This window comes from Oncorhynchus masou, chromosome 32 (genome assembly GCF_036934945.1).
Source record: "Oncorhynchus masou masou isolate Uvic2021 chromosome 32, UVic_Omas_1.1, whole genome shotgun sequence".
In the NCBI taxonomy this organism is placed as follows: Eukaryota; Metazoa; Chordata; class Actinopteri; order Salmoniformes; family Salmonidae; genus Oncorhynchus; species Oncorhynchus masou.
The window spans coordinates 6,145,340-6,163,277 of NC_088243.1; the positions used below are offsets into that span (position 1 = coordinate 6,145,340).

General features: G+C 44.6%; 1 pseudogene; it reads left to right on the forward strand.

The window, feature by feature from the left end:
* The first annotated feature begins 11,281 nt into the window (after positions 1 to 11,281).
* Positions 11,282 to 17,938, forward strand: part of LOC135525500 (M1-specific T cell receptor beta chain-like) — a 39,244-nt pseudogene continuing 32,587 nt past the window's right edge.

Here is a 17,938-nt window from a genome sequence, read left to right on the forward strand (position 1 = left end):
AAAGGTTACTTTGACGTGAAAGGAGATGGAGAGAACGATGCCTTCCTTCATATCCTCAAACCGAGACAAAATGCAGACAGTGGGGAGTATTTCTGTGCTGTCAGTCTACACGGTGGTACAGAGACCTAGTCTACTCTACAAAAACCTCTATCTGACACTACATCAAAACACCTGCATTAAACCACATGAAGGAGCAGGCTTCTGTTCAGATACTATCAACACCTGCATTAAACCACATCAACTAACAGACATATGTTCAGAGAGAGAGAGTGGGGGAGAGGAGACAGAAGGAGAGAGAGAGCGAGAGAGAGAGAGAGAGATTGGGAGGAGAGAAAGAGAAAGAGAGACAAAGAGAGTGAGATCAGAGCATATGCATGGAGATAGAGACAGAGAGAATCTAGTTTCAAGGACCAAATGAAATTGAGAGGAAACGCAGAACAGTATTGTGATTTAAGCGTTTCCAACCTGACTCAAGAAGACAGTGCAGTGTATTTCTGTGCTGCTAGAGAGCACCGTGCAGCAGATCCTGTCTCAGCCCTACAAAAACCACATCTCAAATACAAAGTCACACCTCACACCTCCACTGAACCATATAAACATCCTCACTACTAAACATCCTCAATACTAAACATCCTCAATACTAAACATCCTCAACACTAAACATCCTCAACACTAAACATCCTCAATACTAAACATCCTCAACACTAAACATCCTCAACACTAAACATCCTCAATACTAAACATCCTCAATACTAAACATCCTCAATACTAAACATCCTCATTACTAAACATCCTCACTACTAAACATCCTCACTACTAAACATCCTCAATACTAAACATCCTCAATACTAAACATCCTCAACACTAAACATCCTCAATACTAAACATCCTCAATACTAAACATCCTCAATACTAAACATCCTCAATACTAAACATCCTCAATACTAAACATCCTCAATACTAAACATCCTCACTACTAAACATCCTCAATACTAAACATCCTCAATACTAAACATCCTCACTACTAAACATCCTCAATACTAAACATCCTCAATACTAAACATCCTCAATATTAAACATCCTCACTACTAAACATCCTCACTACTAAACATCCTCATTACTAAACATCCTCAATACTAAACATCCTCAATACTAAACATCCTCAACACTAAACATCCTCACTACTAAACATCCTCAATACTAAACATCCTCACTACTAAACATCCTCAACACTAAACATCCTCAATACTAAACATCCTCAATACTAAACATCCTCATTACTAAACATCCTCAATACTAAACATCCTCATTATTAAACATCCTCACTACTAAACATCCTCAATACTAAACATCCTCATTACTAAACATCCTCAATACTAAACATCCTCAATACTAAACATCCTCAACACTAAACATCCTCAATACTAAACATCCTCAATACTAAACATCCTCACTACTAAACATCCTCAACACTAAACATCCTCAATACTAAACATCCTCAATACTAAACATCCTCAATACTAAACATCCTCATTACTAAACATCCTCAATACTAAACATCCTCATTATTAAACATCCTCACTACTAAACATCCTCAATATTAAACATCCTCAATACTAAACATCCTCAATACTAAACATCCTCACTACTAAACATCCTCATTACTAAACATCCTCAATACTAAACATCCTCAATATTAAACATCCTCATTACTAAACATCCTCAATACTAAACATCCTCAATACTAAACATCCACCATACAAAACTCCTAAAGAACTGCAACATTTAGGATTTATTTTCTTCAAAATCAAGAGGCATTTCTTTTTTGCAAATTCTGTTTTGTTTTATGTTACTGTACCACTACCTTCCAGCTGATCCAGCAGAGGGCAGTAATGTTCCACTGTACTGTAAGCCGATAGGTCAGCTATAAGCTCCTCCCACCTCAGAACAAAGACATACTGTAGATCATAGAACTCTACAGCTCAGACAGACAAACAGACGGACAAGCCGACAGACAGCATGATCAGAGTTCTCCTCAGAGCCACTGTCTCACTCCTCTGGCTATCAGGTGAAGACTATGTTCAGTATATCAGGTGAAGGTAAGGTTCATTATCAGGTGAAGGTAAGGTTCAGTATATCAGGTGAAGGTAAGGTTCAGTATATCAGGTGAAGGTACGGTTCAGTATATCAGGTGAAGGTAAGGTTTAGTATATCAGGTGAAGGTAAGGTTCATTATTAGGTCAAGGTAAGGTTCAGTATATCAGGTGAAGGTAAGGTTCAGTATATCAGGTCAAGGTAAGGTTCAGTATATCAGGTGAAGGTAAGGTTCAGTATATCAGGTGAAGGTAAGGTTTAGTATATCAGGTGAAGGTAAGGTTCATTATTAGGTGAAGGTAAGGTTCAGTATATCAGGTGAAGGTACGGTTCAGTATATCAGGTGAAGGTAAGGTTTAGTATATCAGGTGAAGGTAAGGTTCATTATTAGGTGAAGGTAAGGTTCAGTATATCAGGTGAAGGTAAGGTTCAGTATATCAGGTGAAGGTACGGTTCAGTATATCAGGTGAAGGTAAGGTTCAGTATATCAGGTGAAGGTACGGTTCAGTATATCAGGTGAAGGTAAGGTTCAGTATATCAGGTGAAGGTAAGGTTCAGTATATCAGGTGAAGGTAAGGTTCATTATCAGGTGAAGGTAAGGTTCAGTATATCAGGTGAAGGTACGGTTCAGTATATCAGGTGAAGGTAAGGTTCAGTATATTAGGTGAAGGTGAGGTTCATTATTAGGTGAAGGTAAGGTTCATTATTAGGTGAAGGGAAGGTTCAGTATATCAGGTGAAGGTAAGGTTCAGTATATCAGGTGAAGGTACGGTTCAGTATATCAGGTGAAGGTAAGGTTCAGTATATCAGGTGAAGGTAAGGTTCAGTATATCAGGTGAAGGTAAGGTTCATTATCAGGTGAAGGTAAGGTTCAGTATATCAGGTGAAGGTACGGTTCAGTATATCAGGTGAAGGTAAGGTTCAGTATATTAGGTGAAGGTGAGGTTCATTATTAGGTGAAGGTAAGGTTCATTATTAGGTGAAGGGAAGGTTCAGTATATCAGGTGAAGGTAAGGTTCAGTATATTAGGTGAAGGTGAGGTTCATTATTAGGTGAAGGTAAGGTTCAGTATATCAGGTGAAGGTAAGGTTCAGTATATCCGGTGAAGGTAAGGTTCATTATTAGGTGAAGGTAAGGTTCATTATATCAGGTCAGGGTAAGGTTCAGTATATCAGGTGAAGGTAAGGTTCATTATTAGGTGAAGGTAAGGTTCAGTATATCAGGTGAAGGTAAGGTTAGGTATATCCGGTGAAGGTAAGGTTCATTATTAGGTGAAGGTAAGGTTCATTATATCAGGTCAGGGTAAGGTTCAGTATATCAGGTGAAGGTAAGGTTCATTATTAGGTGAAGGTAAGGTTCAGTATATCAGGTGAAGGTAAGGTTCAGTATATCAGGTGAAGGTAAGGTTCAGTATATCAGGTGAGGGTAAGGTTCAGTATATCAGGTGAAGGTAAGGTTCAGTATATCAGGTGAAGGTAAGGTTCAGTATATCAGGTGAAGGTACGGTTCAGTATATCAGGTGAAGGTACGGTTCAGTATATCAGGTGAAGGTAAGGTTCAGTATATCAGGTGAAGGTAAGGTTCATTATTAGGTGAAGGTAAGGTTCAGTATATTAGGTGAAGGTAAGGTTCAGTATATCAGTTGAAGGTACGGTTCAGTATATCAGGTGAAGGTAAGGTTCAGTATATCAGGTGAAGGTTGGGTTCAGTATATCAGGTGAAGGTAAGGTTCAGTATATCAGGTGAAGGTTGGGTTCAGTATATCAGGTGAAGGTAAGGTTCAGTATATCAGGTGAAGGTAAGGTTCAGTATATCAGGTGAAGGTAAGGTTCAGTATATCAGGTGAAGGTAAGGTTCAGTGGTTCAGGTAAGGTTCAGTATATCAGGTGAAGGTAAGGTTCAGTATATCAGGTGAAGGTAAGGTTCAGTATATCAGGTGAAGGTAAGGTTCAGTATATCAGGTGAAGGTAAGGTTCAGTATATCAGGTGAAGGTAAGGTTTAGTATATCAGGTGAAGGTAAGGTTCATTATTAGGTGAAGGTAAGGTTCAGTATATCAGGTGAAGGTACGGTTCAGTATATCAGGTGAAGGTAAGGTTCAGTATATCAGGTGAAGGTAAGGTTTAGTATATCAGGTGAAGGTAAGGTTCATTATTAGGTGAAGGTAAGGTTCAGTATATCAGGTGAAGGTACGGTTCAGTATATCAGGTGAAGGTAAGGTTCAGTATATCAGGTGAAGGTAAGGTTTAGTATATCAGGTGAAGGTAAGGTTCATTATTAGGTGAAGGTAAGGTTCAGTATATCAGGTGAAGGTACGGTTCAGTATATCGGTTGAAGGTAAGGTTCAGTATATCAGGTGAAGGTAAGGTTCATTATCAGGTGAAGGTAAGGTTTAGTATATCAGGTGAAGGTAAGGTTCAGTATATCAGGTGAAGGTAAGGTTCAGTATATCAGGTGAAGGTAAGGTTTAGTATATCCGGTGAAGGTAAGGTTCAGTATATCAGGAGAAGGTAAGGTTCAGTATATCAGGTGAAGGTAAGGTTCAGTATATCAGGTGAGGGTAAGGTTCAGTATATCAGGTGAAGGTAAGGTTCATTATTAGGTGAAGGTAAGGTTCAGTATATCAGGTGAAGGTAAGGTTCATTATTAGGTGAAGGTAAGGTTCATTATTAGGTGAAGGTAAGGTTCAGTATATTAGGTGAAGGTAAGGTTCAGTATATCAGGTAAAGGTAAGGTTCAGTATATCAGGTGAAGGTAAGGTTCATTATCAGGTGAAGGTAAGGTTCATTATATCAGGTGAAGGTAAGGTTCATTATATCAGGTGAAGGTAAGGTTCAGTATATCAGGTGAAGGTAAGGTTCAGTATATCAGGTGAAGGTAAGGTTCATTATCAGGTGAAGGTAAGGTTCATTATTAGGTGAAGGTAAGGTTCATTATATCAGGTGAAAGTAAGGTTCAGTATATCAGTTGAAGGTAAGGTTCATTATATCAGGTGAAGGTAAGGTTCAGTATATCAGGTGAAGGTAAGGTTCAGTATATCAGGTGAAGGTAAGGTTCAGTATATCAGGTGAGGGTAAGGTTCAGTATATCAGGTGATGGTAAGGTTCAGTATATCAGGTGAAGGTAAGGTTCAGTATATCAGGTGAAGGTACATGATTACACTACCAGTCAAATTTCTAGAACACCTAATCATTCAAGGGTTTTTCTTTATTTTTACGTCAAAATGATAAAATAACACAAGTGAATCATGTGGTAACCAAAAAAGTATTATTCAAATTAGCCACCCTTTGCCTTGGTGACAGCTTTGCGCGCTCTTGGCATTCTCTCAACCAGCTTCATGAGGTAGTCACCTGGAATGCATTTCAATTTTGTGTGCCTTCTAAAAATAATTTTTTCCTTAATGCGTTTGAGCCAATCAGTTGTGTTGTGACAAGGTAGGGGGGATAAACCGAAGATAGCCCTATTTGGCAAAACGGTAAATAAGAATTTGTTCTTATTTAGACTGATACATGCCTAGTTAAATAAAGGTTAAATTAAAAATTAAAACATGTAATATTATGGCAAGAAAAGCTCAAATGAGCAAAGAGAAATGACAGTCCATCATTACTTTAAGACATGAAGGTCAGTCAATCTGGAAAATTTCAAGAACTTCAAAAGTTTCTTCAAGTGCAAACGCATAAACCATCAAGTGCTATGATGAAACTGGCTCTCATGAGGACCGCCACTGGAAAGGAAAACCCAGAGTTACCTCTGCTGCAGAGGATAACTTCATTAGAGTTACCAGCCTCAGAAATTGCAGCCCAAATAAATGCTTCAGAGTTCAAGTAACAGACACATCTCAACATCAACTGTTCAGAGGAGAATCAGGCCTTCATGGTCGAATTGCTGTAAAGAAAACACTACTAAATGACACCAATAAGAATACGAGACTTACTTGGGCCGAGAAACAGGAGCAATGGACATTAGACTGGTGGAAATTTGTCCTTTGGTCTGGAGTCCAAATTGGAGAATTTTGGTTACTACCGCTGTGTCTTTGTGAGATGCAGGTGAACTGATGATCTCCGCATGTGTGGTTTCCAACGTGAAGCATGGAGGAGGAGGTGTTTTGGTGTGGGGGTGTTTGCTGGTGAAACTGTTTGTGATTTATTTAGAATTCAAGGCACACTTAACCAGCATGGCTACCACAGCCTTCTGCAGCGATACGCCTTCCCATCTGGTTTGGGCTTAGTGGAACTATCATTTGTTTTCCAACAGGACAATGATCCAACACACCTCCAGGCTGTGGAAGGGCTATTTGACCAAGAAGGAGAGTGATGGAGAGCTGCGTCAGATGACATGGCCTCCACATTCCCCCGACCTCAACCAAATTGAGATGGTTTGGGATGAGTCGGACCGCAGAGTGAAGGAAAAGCAGTCAACAAGTGCTCAGAATATGTGGGAAGTCAATCAAAACTGTTGGAACAGCATTCCAGGTGAATGCTGGTTCAGAGAATGCCAAGAGTGTGCAAAGCTGTCATCAAGGTTAATTAATCTCAAATATAAATAAATCTTGATTTGTTCAACAGTTTTTTGATTACTACATGATTCCATATGTGTTAATTCATAGTTTTGATGTCTTCACTATTATTATGCAATGTAGAAAATAGTCAAAATAAAGAAAAATCCTTGAATTAGTAGTGTTCTAAAACTTTATGTATGTTTAAAAAAAAATACAAACTCATTAAAAATGCAAAGGAGTCAAGAAGTATTCAACCCCTTTGTTATGCCTAAATAAGTTCAGGAGTAAAAATGTGCTGAACAAGTCACATAATAAGTTGCATGGATTCACTCTGTGTGTAAAAATCATGTTTAACGTGATGTTTGAATGACTACCTCCTCTCTGTACTCTCTGTACTCCACACATACAATTATCTCTAAGGTCCCACAAAGACCAGGGAGGTTTTCCAATGTCTCGCAAAGAAGGGCACCTATTGGTAGATGGGTAAAAATAAAAATGCAGACATTGAACATCCCTTTGAGCATGGTGTCGTTTTCAATTACACTTTGAATGGTGTAACAATACACCCAGTCACTACAAAGATACTGGTGTCCTTTCTAACTCAGTTGCCAGAGAGGAAGGACACCGCTCAGGGATTTCAACATGAGGCCAATGATGACTTTAAAACAGTTACAGAGTTTAAAGGCTGTGATAGGAGAAAACAGAGGATGGATTCACAACATTGTAGTTACTCCACAATACTAACCTCAATGACAGAGTGAAAAGAAGGAAGCCTGTACAGAAAAAAATATCCCAAAACATGCATCCTGTTTGCAATAAGGCACTAAAGTAACACTGCAACAAATGTGGCAAAGAAATTAATTAGTTATCTTTGGGGCAAAATCCATCACAACACATCACTGAGTACCACTCTTCATATTTTCAAGCATGGTGGTGGCTGCATCATGTTATGGGTATGCTTGTCATCGGCAAAGACGAGGGAGTTTTTTAGGATAAAAATAAATGGAATAGAGCTAAGCACAGGTAAAATCCTAAAGGAAAACCTGGTTCGGTTTGCTTTAGAAAAGACAGTGGGAGACAAATTCACCTTTCAGCAGGACAATAGCCTAAAACACAAGGCCAAATCTCCACTGGAGTTGCTTACCAAGACGACATTGAATGTTCCTGAGTGGCCTAGTTACAGTTTTGACTTAAACCTGCTTGAAAATCCAGGACAAGACTTGAAAATGGCTGTCTAGCAATGATCAACAACCAACTTGACAGAGATTGAAGAATAAAACAATTTTAAAAAATAAACTACTAGCCAGGTTATGAGTTCCCAGCTGAATCACTGAGCTATGAGACAGAGTTCCCAGTGGGATCACTGAGCTATGAGACAGAGTTCCCAGCTGAATCACTGAGCTATGAGACAGAGTTCCCAGCTGGATCACTGAGCTATGAGACAGAGTTCCCAGCTGGATCACTGAGCTATGAGACAGAGTTCCCAGCTGAATCATTGAGCTATGAGACAGAGTTCCCAGCTGAATCACTGAGCTATGAGACAGAGTTCCCAGCGGATTAGTGAGCTATGAGACAGAGTTTAAGTCTGTATTCAAGGTGTGGAGCCCAGAGAGCCAGGAGTGCAGTAGGATCTCAGTAAGGCAGTGGTCTCTGACAGTACAGGGATCAGGCAGTGTATCTGTTTGCTGCCAATCAACCAGTGAAACAGGTGTACTTCAACTTGGGAGGCTGCCAAGGAGGCACTATCTGGCACCTGACTGACCTGGCCCTCTCGGTGAAGATACTGTAGGCAGGATGTCTATCTGACAGGGGGAGGAACAGCCTGGCAGGATGTCTATCTGACAGGGGGAGGAACAGCCTGGCAGGATGTCTATCCGACAGGGGGAGGAACAGCCTGGCAAGATGTCTATCTGACAGGGGGAGGAACAGCCTGGCAGGATGTCTATCTGACAGGGGGAGGAACAGCCTGGCAGGATGTCTATCCGACAGGGGGAGGAACAGCCCAGCAAGATGTCTATCTGACAGAGGGAGGAACAGCCCAGCAAGATGTTTATCCGACAGGGGGAGGAACAGCCCAGCAAGATGTCTATCTGACAGGGGGTGGAACAGCCTAGCAAGATGTCTATCCGACAGGGGGAGGAACAGCCCAGCAAGATGTCTATCTGACAGGGGGAGGAACAGCCTAGCAAGATGTTTATCCGACAGGGGGAGGAACAGCCCAGCAAGATGTTTATCCGACAGGGGGAGGAACAGCCCAGCAAGATGTTTATCCGACAGGGGGAGGAACAGCCCAGCAAGATGTTTATCTGACAGGGGGAGGAACAGCCTAGCAAGATGTCTATCTGACAGGGGGAGGAACAGCCTAGCAAGATGTTTTTCTGACAGGGGGAGGAACAGCCTAGCAAGATGTTTATCTGACAGGGGGAGGAACAGCCTGGCAGGATGTCTATCTGACAGGGGGAGGAACAGCCTGGCAGGATGTCTATCTGACAGGGGGAGGAACAGCCTGGCAGGATGTCTATCCGACAGGGGGAGGCACAGCCTAGCAAGATGTTTTTCTGACATGGGGAGGAACAGCCTGGCAGGATGTCTCTCTGACAGGGGGAGGAACAGCCTGGCAGGATGTCTATCTGACAGGGGGAGGAACAGCCTGGCAGGATGTCTCTCTGACAGGGGAGGAACAGCCTGGCAGGATGTCTCTCTGACAGGGGGAGGAACAGCCTGGCAGGATGTCTATCTGACAGGGGGAGGAACAGCCTGGCAGGATGTCTATCTGACAGGGGGAGGAACAGCCTAGCAAGATGTCTATATGACAGAGGGTGGAACAGCCTGGCAAGATGTCTATCCGACAGGGGGAGGAACAGCCTGGCAGGATGTCTCTCTGACAGGGGGAGGAACAGCCTGGCAGGATGTCTCTCTGACAGGGGGAGGAACAGCCTGGCAGGATGTCCTGGCAGGATGTCTATCTGACAGGGGGAGGCACAGCCTGGCAGGATGTCTATCTGACAGGGGGAGGAACAGCCTGGCAGGATGTCTATCCGACAGGGGGTGGAACAGCCTGGCAGGATGTCTATCCGACAGGGGGAGGAACAGCCTGGCAGGATGTCTATCCGACAGGGGAGGAACAGCCTGGCAGGATGTCTATCCGACAGGGGGAGGAACAGCCTGGCAGGATGTCTCTCTGACAGGGGGAGGAACAGCCTGGCAGGATGTCTCTCTGACAGGGGGAGGAACAGCCTGGCAGGATGTCTCTCTGACAGGGGGAGGAACAGCCTAGCAAGATGTTTTTCTGACAGGGGGAGGAACAGCCTGGCAGGATGTCTATCCGACAGGGGGAGGCACAGCCCAGACATTATAACAGTTTTCAAGAGGATGTGGGGATGAATTCATCTCTCTCTCTCTACCCTGCTGTAGAAGGCAGCTGGTACTTTCAGTGCAGTGTAGAAAGATGTCTCCGACAACATGTTGTCTCGGCTTGTTCTTCATCTTATTTCCATGTGAGGTTTCCTCAATCTAAATATAAATGAATATAATAGCTAACTGTATCTTACTGTATATATCTTAATTAACATGCTTTTTTGGTGAATTCTGTATCATCCAACTATCTGATTGCCAGCTTTGATGAATTCTTAATTCATAATCACTCTCTAAACTGGCTTTTCAACAGGTCATGTAAAGTGTGTTGCTTTTCGTCAGTCTCCGTCCCTGACAGTGAAGGACGGGCGCGAGGCGGAGATCCACTGTAGCCATGATGACAGTAACCTGTTGGTGATGTTGTGGTACCGACAGAGACAGGCCAGTATGACTCTGATCGGGTACAGTTACGGCACCACTGAGCCTAACTACGAGGGTTTGTTTGAGAAGAGGTTCAGGCAGAAGAGAGAGGGAAACCTGAAGGGAACTCTCGTCATCTCCAAACTAACATTAGCAGACTCTGCTGTGTACTTCTGCGCCGCCAGTCGCACAGTGATGTGGCTTTCCGTCAGCCTCTCACCAAAAACCTGACACACACACACGCGCTCAGGAAGTCCAACGCGGGCTGCCGTTCCGGCTTTTCAAACTGTCTTATATGACCATCTGGTGGTTTAACTTTAGAAAGTTTGTGGTAAGGTCCGCACACATCTTAATTAAATGTAAAATTGGTGAGACTAAAATCTCCTCTGTAAAAATGTCAAAATAAATGACAGATATATTGAGTAGACTTCGATTACTATTTTGAGGAAGTGTATACTGGCTACGGCGTATCAGGATGGACAAACAGTACTATTTGTCACTTTTTTCTCATTTTTTCAAGTGAAGGTCTTCACAGAGTATGCGAGCACACTAGGGGCCAGCCGAACTGAAGCATGCTGACACAATTAGTGACCTTGAGGGAGGAGATTCAGCGACCTTGGGGGAGGGGCTTCAGTGACTCAGGGGGATGGGCTTCATTGACCCTAGGGAGGGGTTTCAGTGACCCAGGGGGAGGGGCTTCAGCGACCTTTGGGGAGGGGCTTCAGTGACCCTGGGGAGGGGCATCAGTGACCCTGGGGGAGAGGCCTCAGTGACCCTGGGGGGGGGGGGCTTCAGTGACTCTGGGGAGGGGCATCAGTGACCCTGGGGGAGGGGCCTCAGTGACACTGGGGGAAGGGCTCAGTGAGAGCCGTACTCTGTGTACAATGATGATGAATGTCATTCACAGAGATGATGAGTGACATGACGCATCCTATAGTCCTCCTGAGTTGGCTGTTTCTCCTGTCCCCAAGTGAGTGTCTGAGGTTAGCTTTGTAGCTGGGATTCTTGGAGTAATTAGAGTTGTACCAACTATTAATAGACACATTTTGATGGCTTGTCTCTCTTCTTCCTCCTCTCTTCTCCTCTCTTCCTCTCCTGTCCCCTGATCCTCTCCCTCTGCCCTCCTCTCCTCTCTTCTCAACAGGTCAGTGTGGAGCAGCAGGCCCCATAGTGCTTCAGCCCAGACAGCTTCTCACCGTTCCTGGTAACACCACCACCTCCAGTCCAGTCACCCTGCAGTGTTCCCTGGGTCCAGGGTTCAGCATGCCCAGCTACACCATGATGTGGTACCGACAGGTTAGAGAAGTTACCAGGGCATTACACCATGATGTGGTACTGACAGGTTAGAGAAGTTACCAGGGCATTACACCATGATGTGGTACCGACAGGTTAGAGAAGTTACCAGGGCATTACACCATGATGTGGTACCGACAGGTTAGAGACGTTACCAGGGCATTACACCATGATGTGGTACCGACAGGTTAGAGAAGTTACCAGGGCATTACACCATGATGTGGTACCGACAGGTTAGAGAAATTACCAGGGCATTACACCATGATGTGGTACCGACAGGTTAGAGAAGTTACCAGGGCATTACACCATGATGTGGTACCGACAGGTTAGAGAAGTTACCAGGGCATTACACCATGATGTGGTACCGACAGGTTAGAGAAGTTACCAGGGCATTACACCATGATGTGGTACCGACAGGTTAGAGAAGTTACCAGGGCATTACACCATGATGTGGTACCGACAGGTTAGAGAAGTTACCAGGGCATTACACCATGATGTGGTACCGACAGGTTAGAGAAGTTACCAGGGCATTACACCATGATGTGGTACCGACAGGTTAGAGAAGTTACCAGGGCATTACACCATGATGTGGTACCGACAGGTTAGAGAAGTTACCAGGGCATTACACCATGATGTGGTACCGACAGGTTAGAGAAGTTACCAGGGCATTACACCATGATGTGGTACCGACAGGTTAGAGAAGTTACCAGGGCATTACACCATGATGTGGTACCGACAGGTTAGAGAAGTTACCAGGGCATTACACCATGATGTGGTACCGACAGGTTAGAGAAGTTACCAGGGCATTACACCATGATGTGGTACTGACAGGTTAGAGAAGTTACCAGAACATTACACATGTTGGTACTCTCTTCTGTTGTCGGATCAGTGTTGGGCGACAGTGAACTGGATTTACTGCAACAAGTCATTTAATTACATTTTGCAGTAACTTGGTGGTAGTTGAACTAAATAAAAATCTTGGTAGTGTTTTCAGTAGTTAATTACTGTTTTACCAGGTAGCGGTGTAGCTAACTACTGGAGCTACACACTACTGTTTTACCAGGTAGCGGTGTAGCTAACTACTGGAACTACACACTACTGTTTTACCATGTAGCGGTGTAGCTAACTACTGGAACTACACACTACTGTTTTACCATGTAGCGGTGTAGCTAACTACTGAAACTACACACTACTGTTTTACCATGTAGCTAACTACTGGAACTCCACACTACTGTTTTACCATGTAGCGGTGTAGCTAACTACTGGAACTACACACTACTGTTTTACCATGTAGCTAACTGCTGGAACTACACACTACTGTTTTAACATGTAGCGGTGTAGCTAACTACTGGAGCTACACACTACTGTTTTACCATGTAGCGGTGTAGCTAACTACTGGAACTACACACTACTGTTTTACATGTAGCGGTGTAGCTAACTACTGGAACTACACACTACTGTTTTACCATGTAGCGGTGTAGCTAACTACTGGAACTACACACTACTGTTTTACCATGTAGCGATGTAGCTAACTACTGGAACTACACACTACTGTTTTACCATGTAGCTAACTACTGGAACTCCACACTACTGTTTTACCATGTAGCGGTGTAGCTAACTACTGGAACTACACACTACTGTTTTACCATGTAGCGGTGTAGCTAACTACTGAAACTACACACTACTGTTTTACCATGTAGCTAACTACTGGAACTCCACACTACTGTTTTACCATGTAGCGGTGTAGCTAACTACTGGAACTACACACTACTGTTTTACCATGTAGCTAACTACTGGAACTACACACTACTGTTTTACCATGTAGCGGTGTAGCTAACTACTGGAACAACACACTACTGTTTTACCATGTAGTTAACTACTGGAACTACACACTACTGTTTTACCATGTAGCTAACTACTGTAACTACACACTACTGTTTTACCATGTAGCGGTGTAGCTAACTACTGGAACTACACACTACTGTTTTACCATGTAGCGGTGTAGCTAACTACTGGAACTACACACTACTGTTTTATCATGTAGCGGTGTAGCTAACTACTGGAACTACACACTACTGTTTTACCATGTAGCTAACTACTGGAACTACACACTACTGTTTAACCATGTAGCGGTGTAGCTAACTACTGGAACTAAACACTACTGTTTTACCATGTAGCGGTGTAGCTAACTACTGGAACTACACACTACTGTTTTACCATGTAGCGGTGTAGCTAACTACTGGAACTACACACTACTGTTTTACCATGTAGCGGTGTAGCTAACTACTGGAGCTACACACTACTGTTTTAACCATGTAGCTAACTACTGGAACTACACACTACTGTTTTACCATGTAGCTAACTACTGGAACTCCACACTACTGTTTTACCATGTAGCGGTGTAGCTAACTACTGGAACTACACACTACTGTTTTACCATGTAGCGGTGTAGCTAACTACTGAAACTACACACTACTGTTTTACCATGTAGCTAACTACTGGAACTCCACACTACTGTTTTACCATGTAGCGGTGTAGCTAACTACTGGAACTACACACTACTGTTTTACCATGTAGCTAACTACTGGAACTACACACTACTGTTTTACCATGTAGCGGTGTAGCTAACTACTGGAACAACACACTACTGTTTTACCATGTAGTTAACCTCTTACACTTATGGTGGCGCTATTTCATTTTTGGAAGAAAAACGTTCCCGTTTTAAACAAGATATTTTGTCACAAAAAGATGCTCGACTATGCATATAATTGCTACTGTTCGAAAGAAAACACTCTGACGTGTCCAGAAATACAAATATCTTCTCTGTGCGTGCCCTTTAACGTGAGCTTCAGGCAAAACCAAGATGACTTGGCATCCAGGAAATGACAAGGATTTTTGAGGCTCTGTCTTTCATGATCTCCTTATATGGCTGTGAACGCAAGAGGAATGAGTCTGCCCTTTCTGTCGTTTCCCCAAGGTGTCTGCAGCATTGTGACGTATTTGTAGGCAGATCGTTGGAAGATTGACCATAAGAGACCACATTTACCACGTGTCCGCCCGGTGTCCTGCGCCGAAATTGGTGCGCAAAAAGTCACCTGCCAGTATTTTTCCATGGGGCACAGAGAGAGAAGCAAGCTTCCACGAACTGCATGTCAATGAAGAGATATGTGAAAAAACACCTTGAGGATTGATTCCAAACAACGTTTGCCATGTTTCGGTCGATATTATGTAGTTAATCCGGAAAAAGTTTCACGTTGTAGGTGACTGCATTTTCGGTTCGTTTCGGTAGCCAGGCGCAATGTAGAAAACGGAACGATTTCTCCTACACACAGACGCTTTCAGGAAACACTGCGCATTTGGTATGTGGCTGGGAGTCTCCTCATTGAAAACATCAGAAGCTCTTCAAAGGTAAATGATTTTATTTATTTGGTTATCTGGCTTTGTGAAAATGTTGCGTGCTACATGCTACACAAAATGCTATGCTAGCTTTGCATACTCTTACACAAATTAGTCAATTTCTATGGTTCAAAAGCATATTTTGAAAATCTGAGATGACAGTGTTGTTAAGAAAAGGCTAAGCTTGAGAGCAAACGCATTATTTTAATTTTATTTGCGATTTTCAGAAATCGTTAACGTTGCGTTATGCTAATGAGCCTGAGGCTTAGTCACAATCCCGGATCCGGGATGGGGAGTTTCAAGAGGTTAACTACTGGAACTACACACTACTGTTTTACCATGTAGCTAACTACTGTAACTACACACTACTGTTTTACCATGTAGCGGTGTAGCTAACTACTGGAACTACACACTACTGTTTTACCATGTAGCGGTGTAGCTAACTACTGGAACTACACACTACTGTTTTATCATGTAGCGGTGTAGCTAACTACTGGAACTACACACTACTGTTTTACCATGTAGCTAACTACTGGAACTACACACTACTGTTTAACCATGTAGCGGTGTAGCTAACTACTGGAACTAAACACTACTGTTTTACCATGTAGCGGTCTAGCTAACTACTGGAACTACACACTACTGTTTTACCATGTAGCGGTGTAGCTAACTACTGGAACTACACACTACTGTTTTACCATGTAGCGGTGTAGCTAACTACTGGAGCTACACACTACTGTTTTAACCATGTAGCTAACTACTGGAACTACACACTACTGTTTTACCATGTAGCAGTGTAGCTAGCTACTGGAACTACACACTACTGTTTTACCATGTAGCTAACTACTGGAACTACACACTACTGTTTTACCATGTAGCGGTGTAGCTAACTACTGGAACTACACACTACTGTTTTACCATGTAGCTAACTACTGGAACTACACACTACTGTTTTACCATGTAGCGGTGTAGCTAACTACTGAAACTACACACTACTGTTTTACCACGTAGCGGTGTAGCTAACTACTGAAACTCATCATCATTTCTGCCTAGTTCATCAGATCAGTCTAATTCATCAGATCAGTCTAATTCATCAGACCAGCCTAGTTCATCAGACCAGCCTAGGTGAGGTGGGGTGGAGTGGCCAGCAGGTTGGTAGGTGGGGTGGGATGGGGTGGGGTGGAATGGAGTGGCCAGCAGGTTGGTAGGTGGGGTGGGGTGGCCAGCAGGTTGGTAGGTGAGGTGTGGTGGCCAGCAGGTTGGTTGGTGAGGGGGGTGGAGTGGCCAGCAGGTTGGTAGATGGGGTGGGGTGGGGTGGCCAGCAAGTTAGAAGGTGTGGTGGGGTGGCCAGCAGGTTGGAAGGTGAGATGGGGTGGCCAGCAGGTTGGTAGGTGGGGTGGAGTGGCCAGCAGGTTGGTAGGTGAGGTGGGGTGGAGTGGCCAGCAGGTTGGTAGGTGGGGTGGAGTGGCCAGCAGGTTGGTAGGTGAGGTGGGGTGGCCAGCAGGTTGGTAGGTGAGGTGGGGTGGAGTGGCCAGCAGGTTGGTAGGTGGGGTGGGGCAGCAGATTCGTAGGTGGGGTGGGGTGGCCAGTAGGTTGGTAGGTGAGGTGGAGTGTCCAGCAGATTGGTAGGTGGGGTGTCCAGCAGGTTACATTTACATTTACATTTAAGTCATTTAGCAGACGCTCTTATCCAGAGCGACTTACAAATTGGTGAATTCACCTTCTGACATCAGTGGAACAGCCACTTTACAATAGAAGGTGTGGTGGGGTGTCCTACAGGTTGGTAGGTGAGGTGGGGTGTCCAGCAGGTTGGTAGGTGAGGTGGGGTGTCCTACAGGTTGGTAGGTGAGGTGGGGTGTCCAGCAGGTTGGTAGGTGAGGTGGGGTGTCCTACAGGTTGGTAGGTGAGGTGGGGTGTCCAGCAGGTTGGTAGGTGAGGTGGGGTGTCCAGCAGATTCGTAGGTGTGGTGGGGTGGCCAGCAGGTTGGTAGGTGAGGTGGGGTGTCCTACAGGTTGGTAGGTGAGGTGGGGTGTCCAGCAGGTTGGTAGGTGTGGTGGGGTGGCCAGCAGGTTAGAAGGTGAGGTGGGGTGTCCTACAGGTTGGTAGGTATGGTGGGGTGTCCTACAGGTTGGTAGGTGTGGTGGGGTGTCCTACAGGTTGGTAGGTGAGGTGGGGTGTCCAGCAGGTTGGTAGGTGAGGTGGGGTGTCCTACAGGTTGGTAGGTGAGGTGGGGTGTCCAGCAGGTTGGTAGGTGAGGTGGGGTGTCCTACAGGTTGGTAGGTGAGGTGGGGTGTCCTACAGGTTGGTAGGTGTGGTGGGGTGTCCTACAGGTTGGTAGGTGAGGTGGGGTGTCCAGCAGGTTAGATGGTGTGGTGGGGTGTCCTACAGGTTGGTAGGTGAGGTGGGGTGTCCTACAGGTTGGTAGGTGAGGTGGGGTGTTCTACAGGTTGGTAGGTGAAGTGGGGTGTCCAGCAGGTTGGTAGGTGAGGTGGGGTGTCCTACAGGTTGGTAGGTGAGGTGTGGTGTCCAGCAGGTTGGTAGGTGAGGTGTGGTGTCCTACAGGTTGGTAAGTGAGGTGGGGTGTCCTACAGGTTGGTAGGTGAGGTGTGGTGTCCAGCAGGTTGGTAGGTGATTTGGGGTGTCCTACAGGTTGGTAGGTGAGGTGGGGTGTCCTACAGGTTGGTAGGTGTGGTGGGGTGTCCTACAGGTTGGTAGGTTAGGTGGGGTGTCCAGCAGGTTGGTAGGTGAGGTGTGGTGTCCAGCAGGTTGGTAGGTGAAGTGGGGTGTCCAGCAGGTTGGTAGGTGAGGTGGGGTGTCCTACAGGTTGGTAGGTGAGGTGTGGTGTCCAGCAGGTTGGTAGGTGAGGTGGGGTGTCCTACAGGTT